The 14,320-nt window shown below is 35.4% G+C and overlaps 1 non-coding gene across 1 annotated transcript; it reads left to right on the forward strand.

The window, feature by feature from the left end:
- Positions 1-2,055: 2,055 nt before the first annotated feature.
- LOC128290731 (small nucleolar RNA R71) lies at positions 2,056-2,159 on the forward strand. Its single transcript, XR_008280519.1, has one exon. It is a non-coding gene; the product is annotated as a small nucleolar RNA R71 (small nucleolar RNA).
- Positions 2,160-14,320: the final 12,161 nt, after the last annotated feature.

Here is a 14,320-nt window from a genome sequence, read left to right on the forward strand (position 1 = left end):
TCTAAGTTGAGTATTATTTACCTTGAAAGTTCCGAATTGAGAATGATTTACCTCGACTGTACCGTATGGGAAAACATTCAATACCGTGAAAGGAGTCACTCTATTTGCATTAGCTCTAAAATAGCAATTCAGGGATCCTTTTCATTTAAAAATACTTTATCCCCAACCTTAAATTGCTTTGTTTCATCCCTACACTCATCATGGCGTCGCTTTGATTCATCGTGTACTTTTGGTTGCTTCTTGACATGTGTCTGCCATTCATCTAGTTCATCAATGTGTAGTCTTCGTTCCTCATGACTCATTTTGTTTTTTTCACATGGACTGTGGATCCATCACGTTCGTGTACTTTTGGTTGCTCCTTGACATGTGTCTGCCATTCATCTAGTTCATCAATTTGTAGTCTTCGTTCCTCATGACTCATTCTGTTTTTGTCACATGGACTAGAATGTGGATCCATCATGTTCTTCCTAGGTGTTTCCTGTAAAGAAGTTTGCACCTTAACTTTACTCAAGTTAACAGAACTTAAACAATCGTCCTAATTACTAGATATATTAGCAGAATCACGAGCTTGAAGTTTAATCGTGTCATCTCCTACACAAAGTATCAATTCACCTGTGCCAACATCTATGATAGTTCTAGCAGTTGCTAAAAGGGGCCTTCCTAAAATTAAAGGTGCATCACTATCCTCATCCATGTCTAGAACAATAAAGTCAATTGGGAATATAAATTTATCAATTTTGACTAGCATATCTTCAATGATACCCCTAGGAAACCTAATTTTTTATCTGCCAGTTGAATGCTCATCCTAGTTTGTTTGGGTTTTCCAAGATCGAGTTGTTTAAACATTTTATAAGGCATAACATTAATGCTCGCGCCTAGATCAGCCAACGCATTCTTAATATTTAAACTACCAATTAAAAAAGGGATAGTAAAACTCCCTGGATCTTTTAGTTTGTTGCGTAGCTTATTCTGTAGAATGGCTAAGCAAACTGCGTTTAATTCCACATGTGATGCATTATCTAACTTTCGTTTATTAGCCAAGAGCTCCTTTAAAAATTTCACTGCATTTGGCATCTACGAAAGAGCTTCAATAAACGGTAAGTTAATATGCAACTTTTTTAGTAATTTAAGGAATTTACCGAATTGCTCGTCCATGTGGTCTTTCCTTGTCACCTTAGGGTATGGCACACGAGGTTTATACTCTTTACTTACCGGCTCCTGTGCACCATGATTCATCTCATCCTTACCATTACTTACCACAGCCTCGTGCCTCGTTTCAAATTTAGATTCAACTAACCCTTCTTTGCCTCGCACAGTGATGGCATGGAGTTGCTCCTTTGGGTTAGTTTTTGTGTTACTGGGCATGCTACCTTATGGTCGTTTAGAATGCAACTTAGCAAGCTACCCTATTTGAGTTTCGAGCCCTTGAATTGACGCTTGCTGATTCTTAAGCACTATTTCGGTATTCTAAAAATAAGTTTCTAACACCGAGATGAATTTTGTGAGCATCTCTTCAAGGTTTGATTTCTTGTTTTGTTGATAATGTGTTGTTAAAAACCTAGAGGATATTGTGGTCTTTGATTTCCTTGACCACTCAACGAGAAATTGGGATGGTTCCTCCAACCTGCATTATACGTCTTACTATATGGATTATTTTGAGATCTAGAATTATTACCTATATAGTGGACTTGTTCCTCCTCAGTGCTAGGTTTGAAGGATGGATAGTCTGTGTTGTGCATTCCTCCTCCATTTGAATCATACTGCATCACTAGATGTACCTTAGTAGAACCATACAAACCATCAATCTTTTTATTTAAAAGTTCTACCTGGTTAGAGAGCATAGCGACCGCATCGAGGTTGAAAACACTAGCTACTTTTTTCGGCTTTGTTCTCATGACTTGCCACTGATAGTTATTCAGTGACATCTCTTCAATAAATTCGTAAGCCTTTTCAGGTGTTTTTTTGTTTAAAGTTCCACCGGTGGCTGCATCGATCAGTTGCCTTGTTGAGGGGTCTACACCATTGTAAAAAGTCTGAACTTGCCGCCAAAGAGGTAACCCATTGTGAGGGCACCTTCTCAATAGATCTTTGTATCTCTCCCATGCATCATAAAGAGTTTCTAGATCCATCTGCATAAAAGAAGAGAAATATTTAAGTAAAATATTTAAGTAAAAATTTTTCAGTCATTTGTTCCCAAGTGGTGATTGACCCTTGTGGTAACGAGTTCAACCACTATTTAGCCTTATTCCTCAATGAAAAGGGAAATAACCGTAGGCGAATGGCATCGTCAGAAACACCATTGATCTTAAAGGTGTCGTAGAATTCCAGAAAATTTGCCAAATGAGTGTTTGGATCCTCGTCCTGCAAACCATCAAACTGAACAAACTGTTGTATCATTTGAATCATGTTAGGTTTCAGTTCAAAATTATTTGCAGCAACAACAGGTCTAACGATACTCGATTCAGTTCCTGTTAAATTAGGTTTAGCATAATCATACATAGTACAAGGAATAGGATTTTGATCTACTGGATTTGCAGCAACCACAGGAGGTAACGGATAATTCTAATTATCAGCCATCTCCTCGATTGTAGTATGGCTATCGTCCTCTCACTCTTCTTCTATGTATTGTAGGCTGTGCTTTATTTCTCTTCGGTTTCTGCGAGCTGTACTCTCGATCTCACTATCAAAAAGTAAAGGTCCTGACGAGTTTCTTCTAGTCATAAACTATAAAAACCTACCAGATGTAAAGAAAAGAAAAATTAGTAATTAAAAATAAAAACAAAATTAAATTAAAAGAAAAATGGCTAAAGTAATAAAAATTAAGCGTTCCTAATATCTTAGTTCCCCGGCAACGACGCCAAAATCTTGATGGTCGTAAAACTAACTAAAAATTCGACTGAGGCAAGTGCACCTATCTAACAGTAGTATAGTTATGGTGAGACCGAAAATATCGTATCCATGAGGGCTAAAAGTGCTAGTAATTACTATCTTTTTATTATCTAGCCTAACAATTGAGAGAATTTTTAATCTAAAATTAATTATCTAATTAGCTAAGATTGCGACAGAGATTAAAGTTGGAAAATACTTTTGGAAAACTGATGGAGAAGACAATGCCCAAGGAAGAATTCACCTAGACTTTACTTATTACCTCTAAATTAGATGATTTATTCACTTGACTTAATCCGTAAGAATCCCTGATTTATGTTAATATCTCTCTCGAGACTAAAAACAACTGACTCTGGGTTGATTAATCGAAATCTCTTTCTAATTAAAACCCCTATTGTCGCATTAACTCGATCTATGGATTCCCTTATTAGATTTGACTCTAATCCGGCAGATTTATGTCGTCCTATCTCTAGGATTGCATGCAACTCCGCTTAATTATGGGCGATCTACTCTTAAACAGAGAATTTTCCTCCTCTGAATAAGCACATCAAAAACCTGAATTAATATCCTGGAATATTAAAGCAAGGGTTAATTTCACAATTAAGAATAAGAACAAGTATTTATCATATAATTCAAATAGTAATAAGATTTGTCTTAGGTTTCATCTCCCTTAGGTATTTAAGGAATTTAGTTCATAACAATAGAGGGAAACATCTCAAAATTGGGAAAACAACAAAACATAAAGAAACCCAAAAACTTCGGTAGAAATTGAATAGAGATCTTTAGTCTTGAAGGAGATCCTACTTCCCGGATGATTCCAATGGCTAACCTTGAGTGTTTTCCGCATTCTACTCTCCGTGTCCCTTTTAATCCTTTTCTAGGGTGTTTATATAGACTTTAGAATGCTTCAAAACCCTAAAAATTAGCCTTCTCCGAGTAGAATTAGACTTGGGCTCGACAGGGACACGGCCGTGTGGCCGTGTGCAATTCTGACTTGGTTTTTAATCGACACGGCCATGACACACGGGCGTGTGGCCTACCCGTGTGTCACACACGGGTGTGTGGTTTACCCATGTGGAAGTGCTTAAGCCGTGTAAAACACTAAATTAGGCCCAATTTGTTCGTGTGTGATTTACCCATGTGGAAGTGCTTAAGCTGTGTAAAACACTAAATTAGGCCCAATTTGTCCGCTTTCAGCCTGTTTCTTGCTCTTTTCGCCTTCCTATGCTCACCTAAGTATAGAATATAAATTTAAAGGATTAGAAGCATCAAATTCAATGAAAACAAGGAAAAATCATCCATAAATATGCCAAGCATGGGGTAAAAATATGTATAAAATATGGTTTATCAAGGGCAAAATTGGGAAAAGCACGAAATTTGGAAGAAGGAAACAGAGAAAAATGACGTCAATATGTTTTTGGGAAAAAGAAAATTCGGGAAAAGAAATCAAAATTAATTTGAAATAACTCTCAAATCCCATATTTTCCTCCCATTAATCCACTTCTCAGACTTTTAGTTTGACCGAAACTCTCTCAGTCAAATGAACAAAAATAAACTCCCTCGCTCGCGTAGGGATTCGAACTCAAGACCACCAGCATATCAACACTCCACTTAACCGTCAGACCAGCAAGCCCATTTTGATATACTTCCACCAATAATTAAGTATAAGCCTATAGAACCATGTTAAGGCTTCATTCAAAAAAATACCAAAATTTTCCAAAGTTAGGGCTTGAACCCAAGACCTCTTGCACACACCTAGAACACTTAACCACTAAAGCAAATACACAATTATGTCACACATTTGTAAAAACAAAAATTTAAATTTTTGGGGCGTTACACCAGAATAAAAACGGACATAAGTCTTTATTAAAATCAGATTATTAGAAACATACATATATGCAAAGTCCTACCCCCATCCTTGACACACCATCTCCGACCATCCTAACACACCACGTGGGATATAAAACACCTACCCAGCCCTACACACCACGTAGTGTCTATACGACACTTGTCAGAATAATTTACAGTTGTGCTGCTAGAATAATGGCAGATTATCGCCTCACAGAACACTTCCTTCAACAAACAGAACCCACCCCATATACAGTTGGGCACCCTAGAATAATTTACGGTTGGGCACACACCCGTGTAGTGTCGAAAGGCCACTTTTTTTGCTTTCACCGAACCTTACTTTCTCGTGTTTTCGTTACACACCTAATTCAAATTTGACGCTACAACAATCCTAAGACCACTAGAACCTAGAAACAACATTACCACGACTAATTAACAATCAATTTCTAAATTCAACAACGTAAAACTGAATCGCACAAACAAACCTACTGCTAATAAAAACAACTCTTATCATTGTTTAAGCCGTTGGAGCAAAACCCACATGTTCACCATCTACTCCTGCGCAATACGTTCATAGAAAAAATTAATTTCCCTTCCTTCACACCATTACAGAAATTCAAACAAAAAAAGAATAGGGAAAAATAACCCAATCAAACTTACACTTACCCAAACGAACAAAAAAAAATGAGTTATCAAATTCCCCAACGATTAGAATAATCGTTACATTGATAAAAGTGGAAAGACACGAAGAAATGAAAAGAAATCACAGGGAAAATGAGGAGAAGAAGAGAGACTAACATCAAAAGAAAAAATTAGAAGAGAGGGAAAATAAATAAAAATTTAAATTTTGAAAAAAAAAAGAGAATATCCTAACTCCCCACTAACAACTAGATCCCCACTATAACCCACAACTTGATCCTCATCCAACAACCTCAGAGTTTTGGTTCCACCGAACTTCTATCAGACAGCCGAAGTAAAAATTATCATCCACGCTCACACCGAGATTTGAACACAGGACCCTACGACAAGCTAACATCTTACAAAAAGCTCATTTTGATATGAGTTTACCACGAATATAACATAAGCCCACTAAAAAGGAAAAAGGCTAAGACCAAAAATAACATATTTTTCCAAAAGTGGGACTTGAACCCAATACCTTAAAACACACAATCAAAACACTTAGCCATTAAAGCAGATACGCATTTATGACAGATTTTACAAAAGCAAAGTTAAATAATTTAGGGAGTTACAGGAATTTCGAGCGTGTGATCATCAATATTGACTTTTGAAGCCACTTCGAGATAGCTAGAGTAATTGAAAGAATTGAATTCACTACTAGTTGTGTTTGTTGGTTCCTTGACTCGGTTCAAATAATTGCTTGAACTTAAGGTTAAAGCTGCTAGGTCATCTCTCAAATAGAATTAGATGTTGTTTCCTCCATGAAGATCTCTTTCTTATTTGCAAGCAAAGTGGTACTCATCCTACCAACGACAATTCGCTCCTCTCGAACATGACATCAATGACAATTCTTTTTCTTGCCATAAGCAATGCAAAAGACATTTAAGGAGGTTGCAACCTTCCTAAGCAAAATGACTATTAAAACCTATAAACATCAATAATACCCGAAGATTGGAGCATGACAGGGCACGATGCTCTTCATTCCAGGCTCCCTGACATGTACAGATTTTGATCTATAAGATAAAAATTCCTTTTCTTTTTTGTGAGAGGTGAACTGTATTACGGTTTTTCTTTTCTTTTTTTTACCTATTCTTTTTCTTGGTAGTGAAATAAGAGCGGATCTCAAAATGAAGGATACGTTCATATAGCTAATGATCGATTGATTCAATAACACGCCGCCACCATATTTTTTCGTCCAGACGTCTTCATTTCACATTTCGAGCTGGGAGCCATTTGCTTCTCGTCAATATTCTAAGCACATGTAATAGCATCAAGTTACGAGAACTGTTGCGGTCCGAAAGCAACTCGAAAAAGTCTACTTTGGCATTATAGATTGTTATTTGTTTTTCCCTAAGCCTAATATTTTTATTAGGTTGGAGAATTTGTTCTTAAAATTTTGTCCTCTTTCTTCTTCATATATGTCTTTGATTGTGAAAGATATGTTTTTGATTACAAATATACAACAATATAAAATAGTATATTAATTACTTCGTTACTTTCTCCGCTCATGTTCATGGTCTATATTACTTATTTACTTTTTTTTGAAAGTTACTCTTTTATTTTTAGGCATATAATCTAATAAAAATAATGTTATAAACAATATTTATTAGGATTTTTCTTAAAAATAGTGTTATTAAGAAAAATTGATATCAACTATTGGAAATTCCGTAGTAAACAAAAGTGCGAAAAATAATTAAAATAAACAAACAACAAAATTGGAAGAACTAAAATTTACTTAGAATAAAAATTGAAAAAGAATAATGTTTGATCTCTAAACCTATCTACTATGGTAAACTAAAGTGTAATTGAGCCCTCTTTTATGATGTTTTTAAGTTACATTTATAGATTTCATCATTTTTGACCTAATCAGGTTGATTCGACCCTTAATTACAAGTTAATGTTATTGTGTGGTTAGAAATAACCTTGTGGATTTTAAGTCTATCGAGCATCAATGTTTCGACATTCCAAGCCCAATGTCACGACTTTGGAGATAGTTTGCTCGAGTCCTTAGAAAAGGGTTAGATGTCGCTGTTACAGTATGCCCAAAGACCAATCATGAGATGATTGTAATAACATACTTGTTTTAACTCGTTTATTAATAGAAGGCATTGCCATTATTATTTCATTGTCTTTTCTGTGTATATAAATATTTTATAATAATGTCCTAAGAATAATATGATTGTTCTTAAAAGGTCCTTCGTCAAGTATTATTGTGGGCTTCGACAACAATAATGCATTAAGACTAACGTGCAGTTTATTGATGACAAAGTGTTGTCATTGACATGGGATGTCAAAATCAAAACATGAGTATGTGCGTTAGAGAACACCATATTGGAATGACCCGCTATGTATATGTTTCTTGGATTATTATGTAATAGTCACAACATTACTTCTAGTAATTACTATGTATATGATTCTCAGACTTGAGATCATCATTATCCCAACATTGTGAATCGTATATTTTAATACAGTCAAACGTCCACCATAACTGGTTGCTCTATAAAGGCTGATGTTGGATATACCACAATCTATGTAGTAGGATATGATTGATCAATGTAGGTTTTGTCCCTCCTACATAATGGAAGTAATATCTTATGCCACTTGATTGAGTGAGATTAGAAATGCATGACCATGCTCGAATAAGTTGATATGAGATATCATACTTATTTATTTATCATAGTCTACTCAGGATATCAAGAAACATTAGATGGACTATGCAAGTGTGACTATTCCATGACTTGTGTCCATTCTAGATATAAAGGACAAAAGGATTTAATACATGAAGGGTTAATGACAAAGAGGTTATGTTGAATTATGACTTCTTGTAACTTAGGTAGCAATGATGCATTGCTAGATGCCATTCATTGTTTATAATATTAGAATCATTCTAGTATTACTGCTAACATTACAAGAACCTATAGGGGCACACTCTATGGTGAAACGAACGGAATCCAAACATAGTTGATATTTTTTTTTTTACTATCACACGAATTAAATTGATTATAGAATGAATTTAATTGGGCAGTTAAATATCAAACGAATTAGATATACAAGCATGTTGTACACATAATGAGAACATGGTTAAATTAATATATATGAATTTGATTCGTATGAAATTTAACTAAACATAATTTATCAAATCCTTGTTATAATTATTGTAACTATAATTTATGATTGAATATTATTATAATTATTGTATTGTAAGTTTTTGTTCAAATATTATTATAATTATTATATTCAGTTAATTATTATAATGACTCTTGATTCATATTAAGATATCAACTGTTCTCAAATTAGGAAATATAGGGTTTTTAAAAAAAACCTTTTATACGCAAAATATAGTGTATGAGGTCTAGCAATCGTCAATGAGTTTTGTCTCTTTGTAAAATTTTGAGAGAGTTCTTGTCATTTGTTGTCACACCGGGTGGATTATGTAGATGCTGAAACTTTTTGTAACGGCTTGGAATCGACATACAATTGCGTAATCAGTTTTACAACAATTCTCTTTGATTTTCCAGTTGATTAAAGGTAATTGTTCATACCCTTTTCACCCTAATTTGTTCCTCGCACATGGATCCATAGATGTGATTGTTAGATTTATTTTTTTGCTACGCCATGGGGTGTATAGGTGATCCAACAGTTACAACTTTGCTTCCTTAATGTCATGACTTTGTTGCGGCCTCAGGATCGACTTCCATCTTTGGCTACAGTCTCAAATGATGCGAATCTAGGGTCCACTATTGCAACTTCTTGTTTCTAATGTCATGAATTTGGCCACAGCTTACTTGATTTGTCGATGTTGGTTGAAAATTCTTTTAAGTGTTGGAGCAGCTTCAATGTCACGACTTCAATGTCTTAATGTTGCGACATTTTGTCCAATCCACTAACTCTATGGTATTATTTGGTTCAAGTTGTTTTGTAACATCTCATACCTGATATGATCGCTGGATCCAGACTATAGGGTGCTACACTTAGAGAGTCAAATTATGTCATAATGTCTTATGGAGGTTTTAAGCATTTTTTACATGATGAAAGAGAGTAATATGACTTGTGTGGATTGAGTTTAGACCTTAAATGCACGAAGTGGTATAGGAAGAAGTGCCCATACTTGGAATTGCATAATTGTAGGTCTATTTGCTGCAAAAATGAAGGGGACGTCGAGATGACATTTGAACGTCGTTAGGACGTAGAACTGGCGTCAAGACACCCCATTCATAGCATTAGGACGAGGGCCTATCACCAGGGCCCTTTCCCATATGCTACTTCTCGTCGTCCCGACGTGGAGTTGGGTGCTCCTAAAGGTAGTTTCCTTAACTTTGCAATTTAGTCCTAGGTTTTAAATAATGCAATAAAAGCCTTAAATGCTTACTAAACTCATTGAAAACACATATATAGGTAATTCAAATGTTTAATTTTTAAAATCCATAGATAAATTTTGTAACACGTTTAATTTGATACTTTTTCATTCCTACGATTTAGTCTTTTAAACTCTAAACCCAAAATTGGCTAAAAAATTATTGTTCAAATTAAGACGATTTGTTAAATAGTATGGTTAGTAACATTTTAGCACTGTAATGTACTCTATAATTGTCATTAATTGAATGTTTTATGTTGTATGTGTTGTGCGCATACTAGAATATGATGTCTTTAGGTCAATTCAGTGACTAATGTGACATTTCGAATTTGGGTCGGACCGTCACGACTGGGTTTGGGGCACCACAATTTATTACAACTCTTTTAAACGTGAAACTTCCCATGGACAATTGTAACACCCTAGAATTTGGGGTTAAAAGTTTTGGGGTTTGTAGTTGGGGTCAATAGGTAGGTTGAACAATTGAGTTTATTTTTAGCATTTTAGTGTCAGAATGAGCCTGCTGATTCAGTGGTTTTAGGTGTGGTAGCTTATCTCTGGGTCTCATGTTTGAATCATTGTGAGTGTTTTAAAGGGATCAATTTTATTTTAGTTTTGTTTTAAAGTTTAAATACTTATTTATTTTTATTTAATTTTTAATCCAAAATAGGGAGTTATCCTAAAATCTTTTTCACATTCCTCTATTCTCTCCCTCTTTCTCACATTGGTTTTTTTTTTCACTTTTCTTGTTTTAAAAATGTAACACCCCGTACCCGAGTCCGTTACCGGAGTCGAACACAAGGTGCACACAGACTTAACTTAATCATTTCACAGTCCATTTAAAATTTTCCAGACGAGCTGGTTACTGCATCACTGTCACTTTAAAAATCATATCTTGAGTTCCAAAGCTCGAAAATCAGTTTTGTAATTTTTCCCTGAAATTATACTCATATGTCCATCTACGATATTTTTTCTAGAATTTTTGGTCGGGCCAATTAGTACAGTTTATTAGTTAAAGTCTCCCATGTTACAGGGGTCGACTACACTGACCTTCGCGCATTACAACTTGAATATCTCCCTGTACAGGGCTTCAATACTGATGCCGTTTGTTTCTATAGAAACTATACTCAAAGATAAATCTATACATATATGGCCTGACACCTAATTATCTCTGGTTAATTTACAATGAATTTTCAAAGTCGGAACAGGGAATCCAGAAACCTTTCTGGCCCTGTTTCACGAAAACCTAAATATCTCTTAACATATAACTCAAATGACCGTTTCGTTTCTTCCATATGAAAGTAGATTCATCAAGGTTCATTTACATAATTTATTCTCCATTTAATTCCATTCCTACAAATTTTAGTGATTTTTCAAATCCACACCACTGCTGCTGTCAGCATCTGTTTTCAAGGTAACTTTACCTATTTCGTGGTTTCCATGGACCAACTAGAGTTTTGTCATACATAGGTCTACCTATGATCATATTTAACCATTCCAAGGGCTGATCATTGCCCAACACTTTCATTCCAGTCCATAGTCACATCATGAAACCATATATACATACATAAACACAAATGGTCTAATGCCATACTCCACTTCTACGAGCCATTTTCGCATGGCCATACACACATACATCACAAAAGTACTTGAAAAACAACAAAGGGTAGTCCTATACATGCCATATCTAGAGTTCAACTAAAGAGTACCAAAAGGGCTTTGATAGTGTGGATGACTTCGACTTCGATGATCCCGAATCCGATAGCTAACGAGCAAAATCTATAAAACAGAGAGCCAAAGCAACGGGGTAAGCATTTTAATGCTTAGTAATTCTCAAGTAATAAAATCAGCTTTGACTAAAGTATTACATTGACATAGCTAAATGAATCACTTTAGTAATACACATTCTCATAATCATACTTACTTCACACTTCATCAATATATACACACACAAGGTATCAACCTATCTAAGAGCCGAAAGTTCGTTAGTCGATTGAACGAATACTATATCAAATGAATCGACTTTTTCGATGCACATGTAAACATACCTTATCGTATGGGTTTTTCGAGCGTATTAATTGAATTTATTACAGCACCAAACGCTCACCTTCAAACCGAGTTTCTTGAATTTAGCGGATATAATCCACAAGCACAATTGCCTTCGGTCTTAACCCGGATTTGGTAACTTGCACAAATGCCTTGGTCTTAGCCGGATATAACAACTTCGCACGAATGCCTTGGTCTTAGCCAGATATGATCACTAGCATAAATGCCTTGGGACTTAGCCCGGTATCATTCAAATGCTCATGTACACATATATCAATAAGCACGACACATCCATATTTCATTTTCGTTACTAAGGCTCAAACACAAAACATTTATCAAACCTTTCCAATTTCGGCTCAATAGCCACACATAAAGAGCATGATTTCAATTGACTTTACAACGTAGTCCTTACGCACATTCGTCTATTCGCCATAATATGACAAATCATTTCAATATAATTCAAGTAGGGTCATTACTCGAAGACTTACCTCGGACGTGGTCGAGCGATTTCGACGGCTACTCGACTACTTTTTCCTTCCCTTTATCGGATTTAGCTCCCCTTTGCTCTTGAGCTTAATTTAACAAATAAATTGATTTAATCATTTGAGCATCGAAAGAGGAATTCAAGGTACTTAGCCCACATATTTTCATTAGACATTAAAGTCACATATGTACGAAATCATGAATCAAACTCAACACATTAGTTAGTACTCTCCTTAGCGAATTTTCTAAGCCAAGAATAGGCATCAATATGCTTGCCTCTAACCAAATGCATGCACACCAATTCCCCTCATGTGGCCGAATATGCATGTCCATGTTGAGGCCAATTATACACTTAATACCACACAAAAACAGCATACATTTTACTAACTAACGCATTCCATATTGTAACTCAATACGCATCAATCATTTATTTCATAACCGAAACATCATCATATGCAAATATATACCTTGAGATGGTATATATGTCATACCAATACATCATGTGCAAACATGTATATCTATATATATATATATGCTAGAGCCGAATCTCAAAGTTGCTTATCCAAATATAAACATATATCCAAAGCTCAAATCTTACCTACCATGCAATATGCATAAACCATACTTATGGATATACCATGGCCGAATACACCACAACACCATACCGTTTCGATTTTGGTCATGGTTAAACAAAGAACTTAATGTCTTACTCAAAAATGCTAAAAAGAAAGTCCAAGAGCCATCAATCCACCATCACATGTATCATTAGCAAGCTTCATATTTAACATGCAATGGCATTAACACAAAATCCACCTTGGCCAAATACCATCCCCATGATATAACAAAGATTTGAACCATGGGCTAATAAAAGCATCAAGCTATCAACTAAAACATGCATGAATCTCATGGCACAACCTCAAACATACCTTAATCTAGATACAAGTATGGCCAAACCTCCTCCTAATCCTCTTCCAAACCAAGCATGAAGCAAAACCCCTCCTTCTTCCTTAGGATTTTCGCCAAGAGAGAATGAAAGGATGAACAAATTTTTTCTTTTCTTTTCTTCAACTCACGGCAATGGGGAGGAGAGAAGCCTTCACACACTTTTTTTTTCATTTTTTATTACCCATGCACCTTATTTTATTTATTCCAACATGAAACACTTACACAACATGTTTCATGACATGTTTTGCCCATACTCCCTTGTCATGGCTGGCCACTAGCAATTAGGGGGGAAATTTGACATGCAAGTCCTCCCTTTTGATTACATGCGCTATTAGGTCCTTATAGATTAGCCTATCGCATTTCAAAAGTGTCACACAAGTCCTATTGACTAAATTCACATGAAATTTACTAAATCGAAACTTGAAATTTTCACACATTCACATATACATATTCTAGACAATAAATATTACGTCCAAACATTTCGGTGACTCGGTTTAGCGGTCCCGAAACCACTTCCCGACTAGGGTCAATTTTGGGCTGTCACAGAAAAATTCTAATTTTGTTATTTAGATTTTATAATTTTTCCTTTTCCTACGTTATTGCTTTCTTTTCTTTTATTCATCTTCATTTAATACGGTTTCGAGAGGGAGATGTGTAAGTATTTTTTTTGTTACAATTGGGTTTTGGATTTGTTCAGGATAAGGTTTAATTGAAGTGAATGTTGATCATGTATGTATTTCTAGAACTGAGTTTTGAGATTGAGGTTGTTGAGGTTCATTAGTCGATCTTTTTGGGTACTTTAGATTGGGAAGTTAGGTGTGTTTCTTAAACTGTTAATTTTAGGTATTGAATGGCATGTTATTCTGCAAATTCTAGTATATTTCTAAATTACCAAAGGTTAGGGACAATTTTGATGTCAAAAGCACAATTTTCAACCTATTTTGGTGTGGTTTCGTGACCACACGGTGACCATATAGGCTTGTGCCACACATGGGTGGTCCACATGGTTGTATGAGGCTTTAAAAGTAGGGATTTGGACATTTTTCAGGGCCACACAGTCGTGTGGCTACTATTTGGGGATTT

Source organism: Gossypium arboreum, chromosome 3, assembly GCF_025698485.1.
Source record: "Gossypium arboreum isolate Shixiya-1 chromosome 3, ASM2569848v2, whole genome shotgun sequence".
Classification (NCBI taxonomy): Eukaryota; Viridiplantae; Streptophyta; class Magnoliopsida; order Malvales; family Malvaceae; genus Gossypium; species Gossypium arboreum.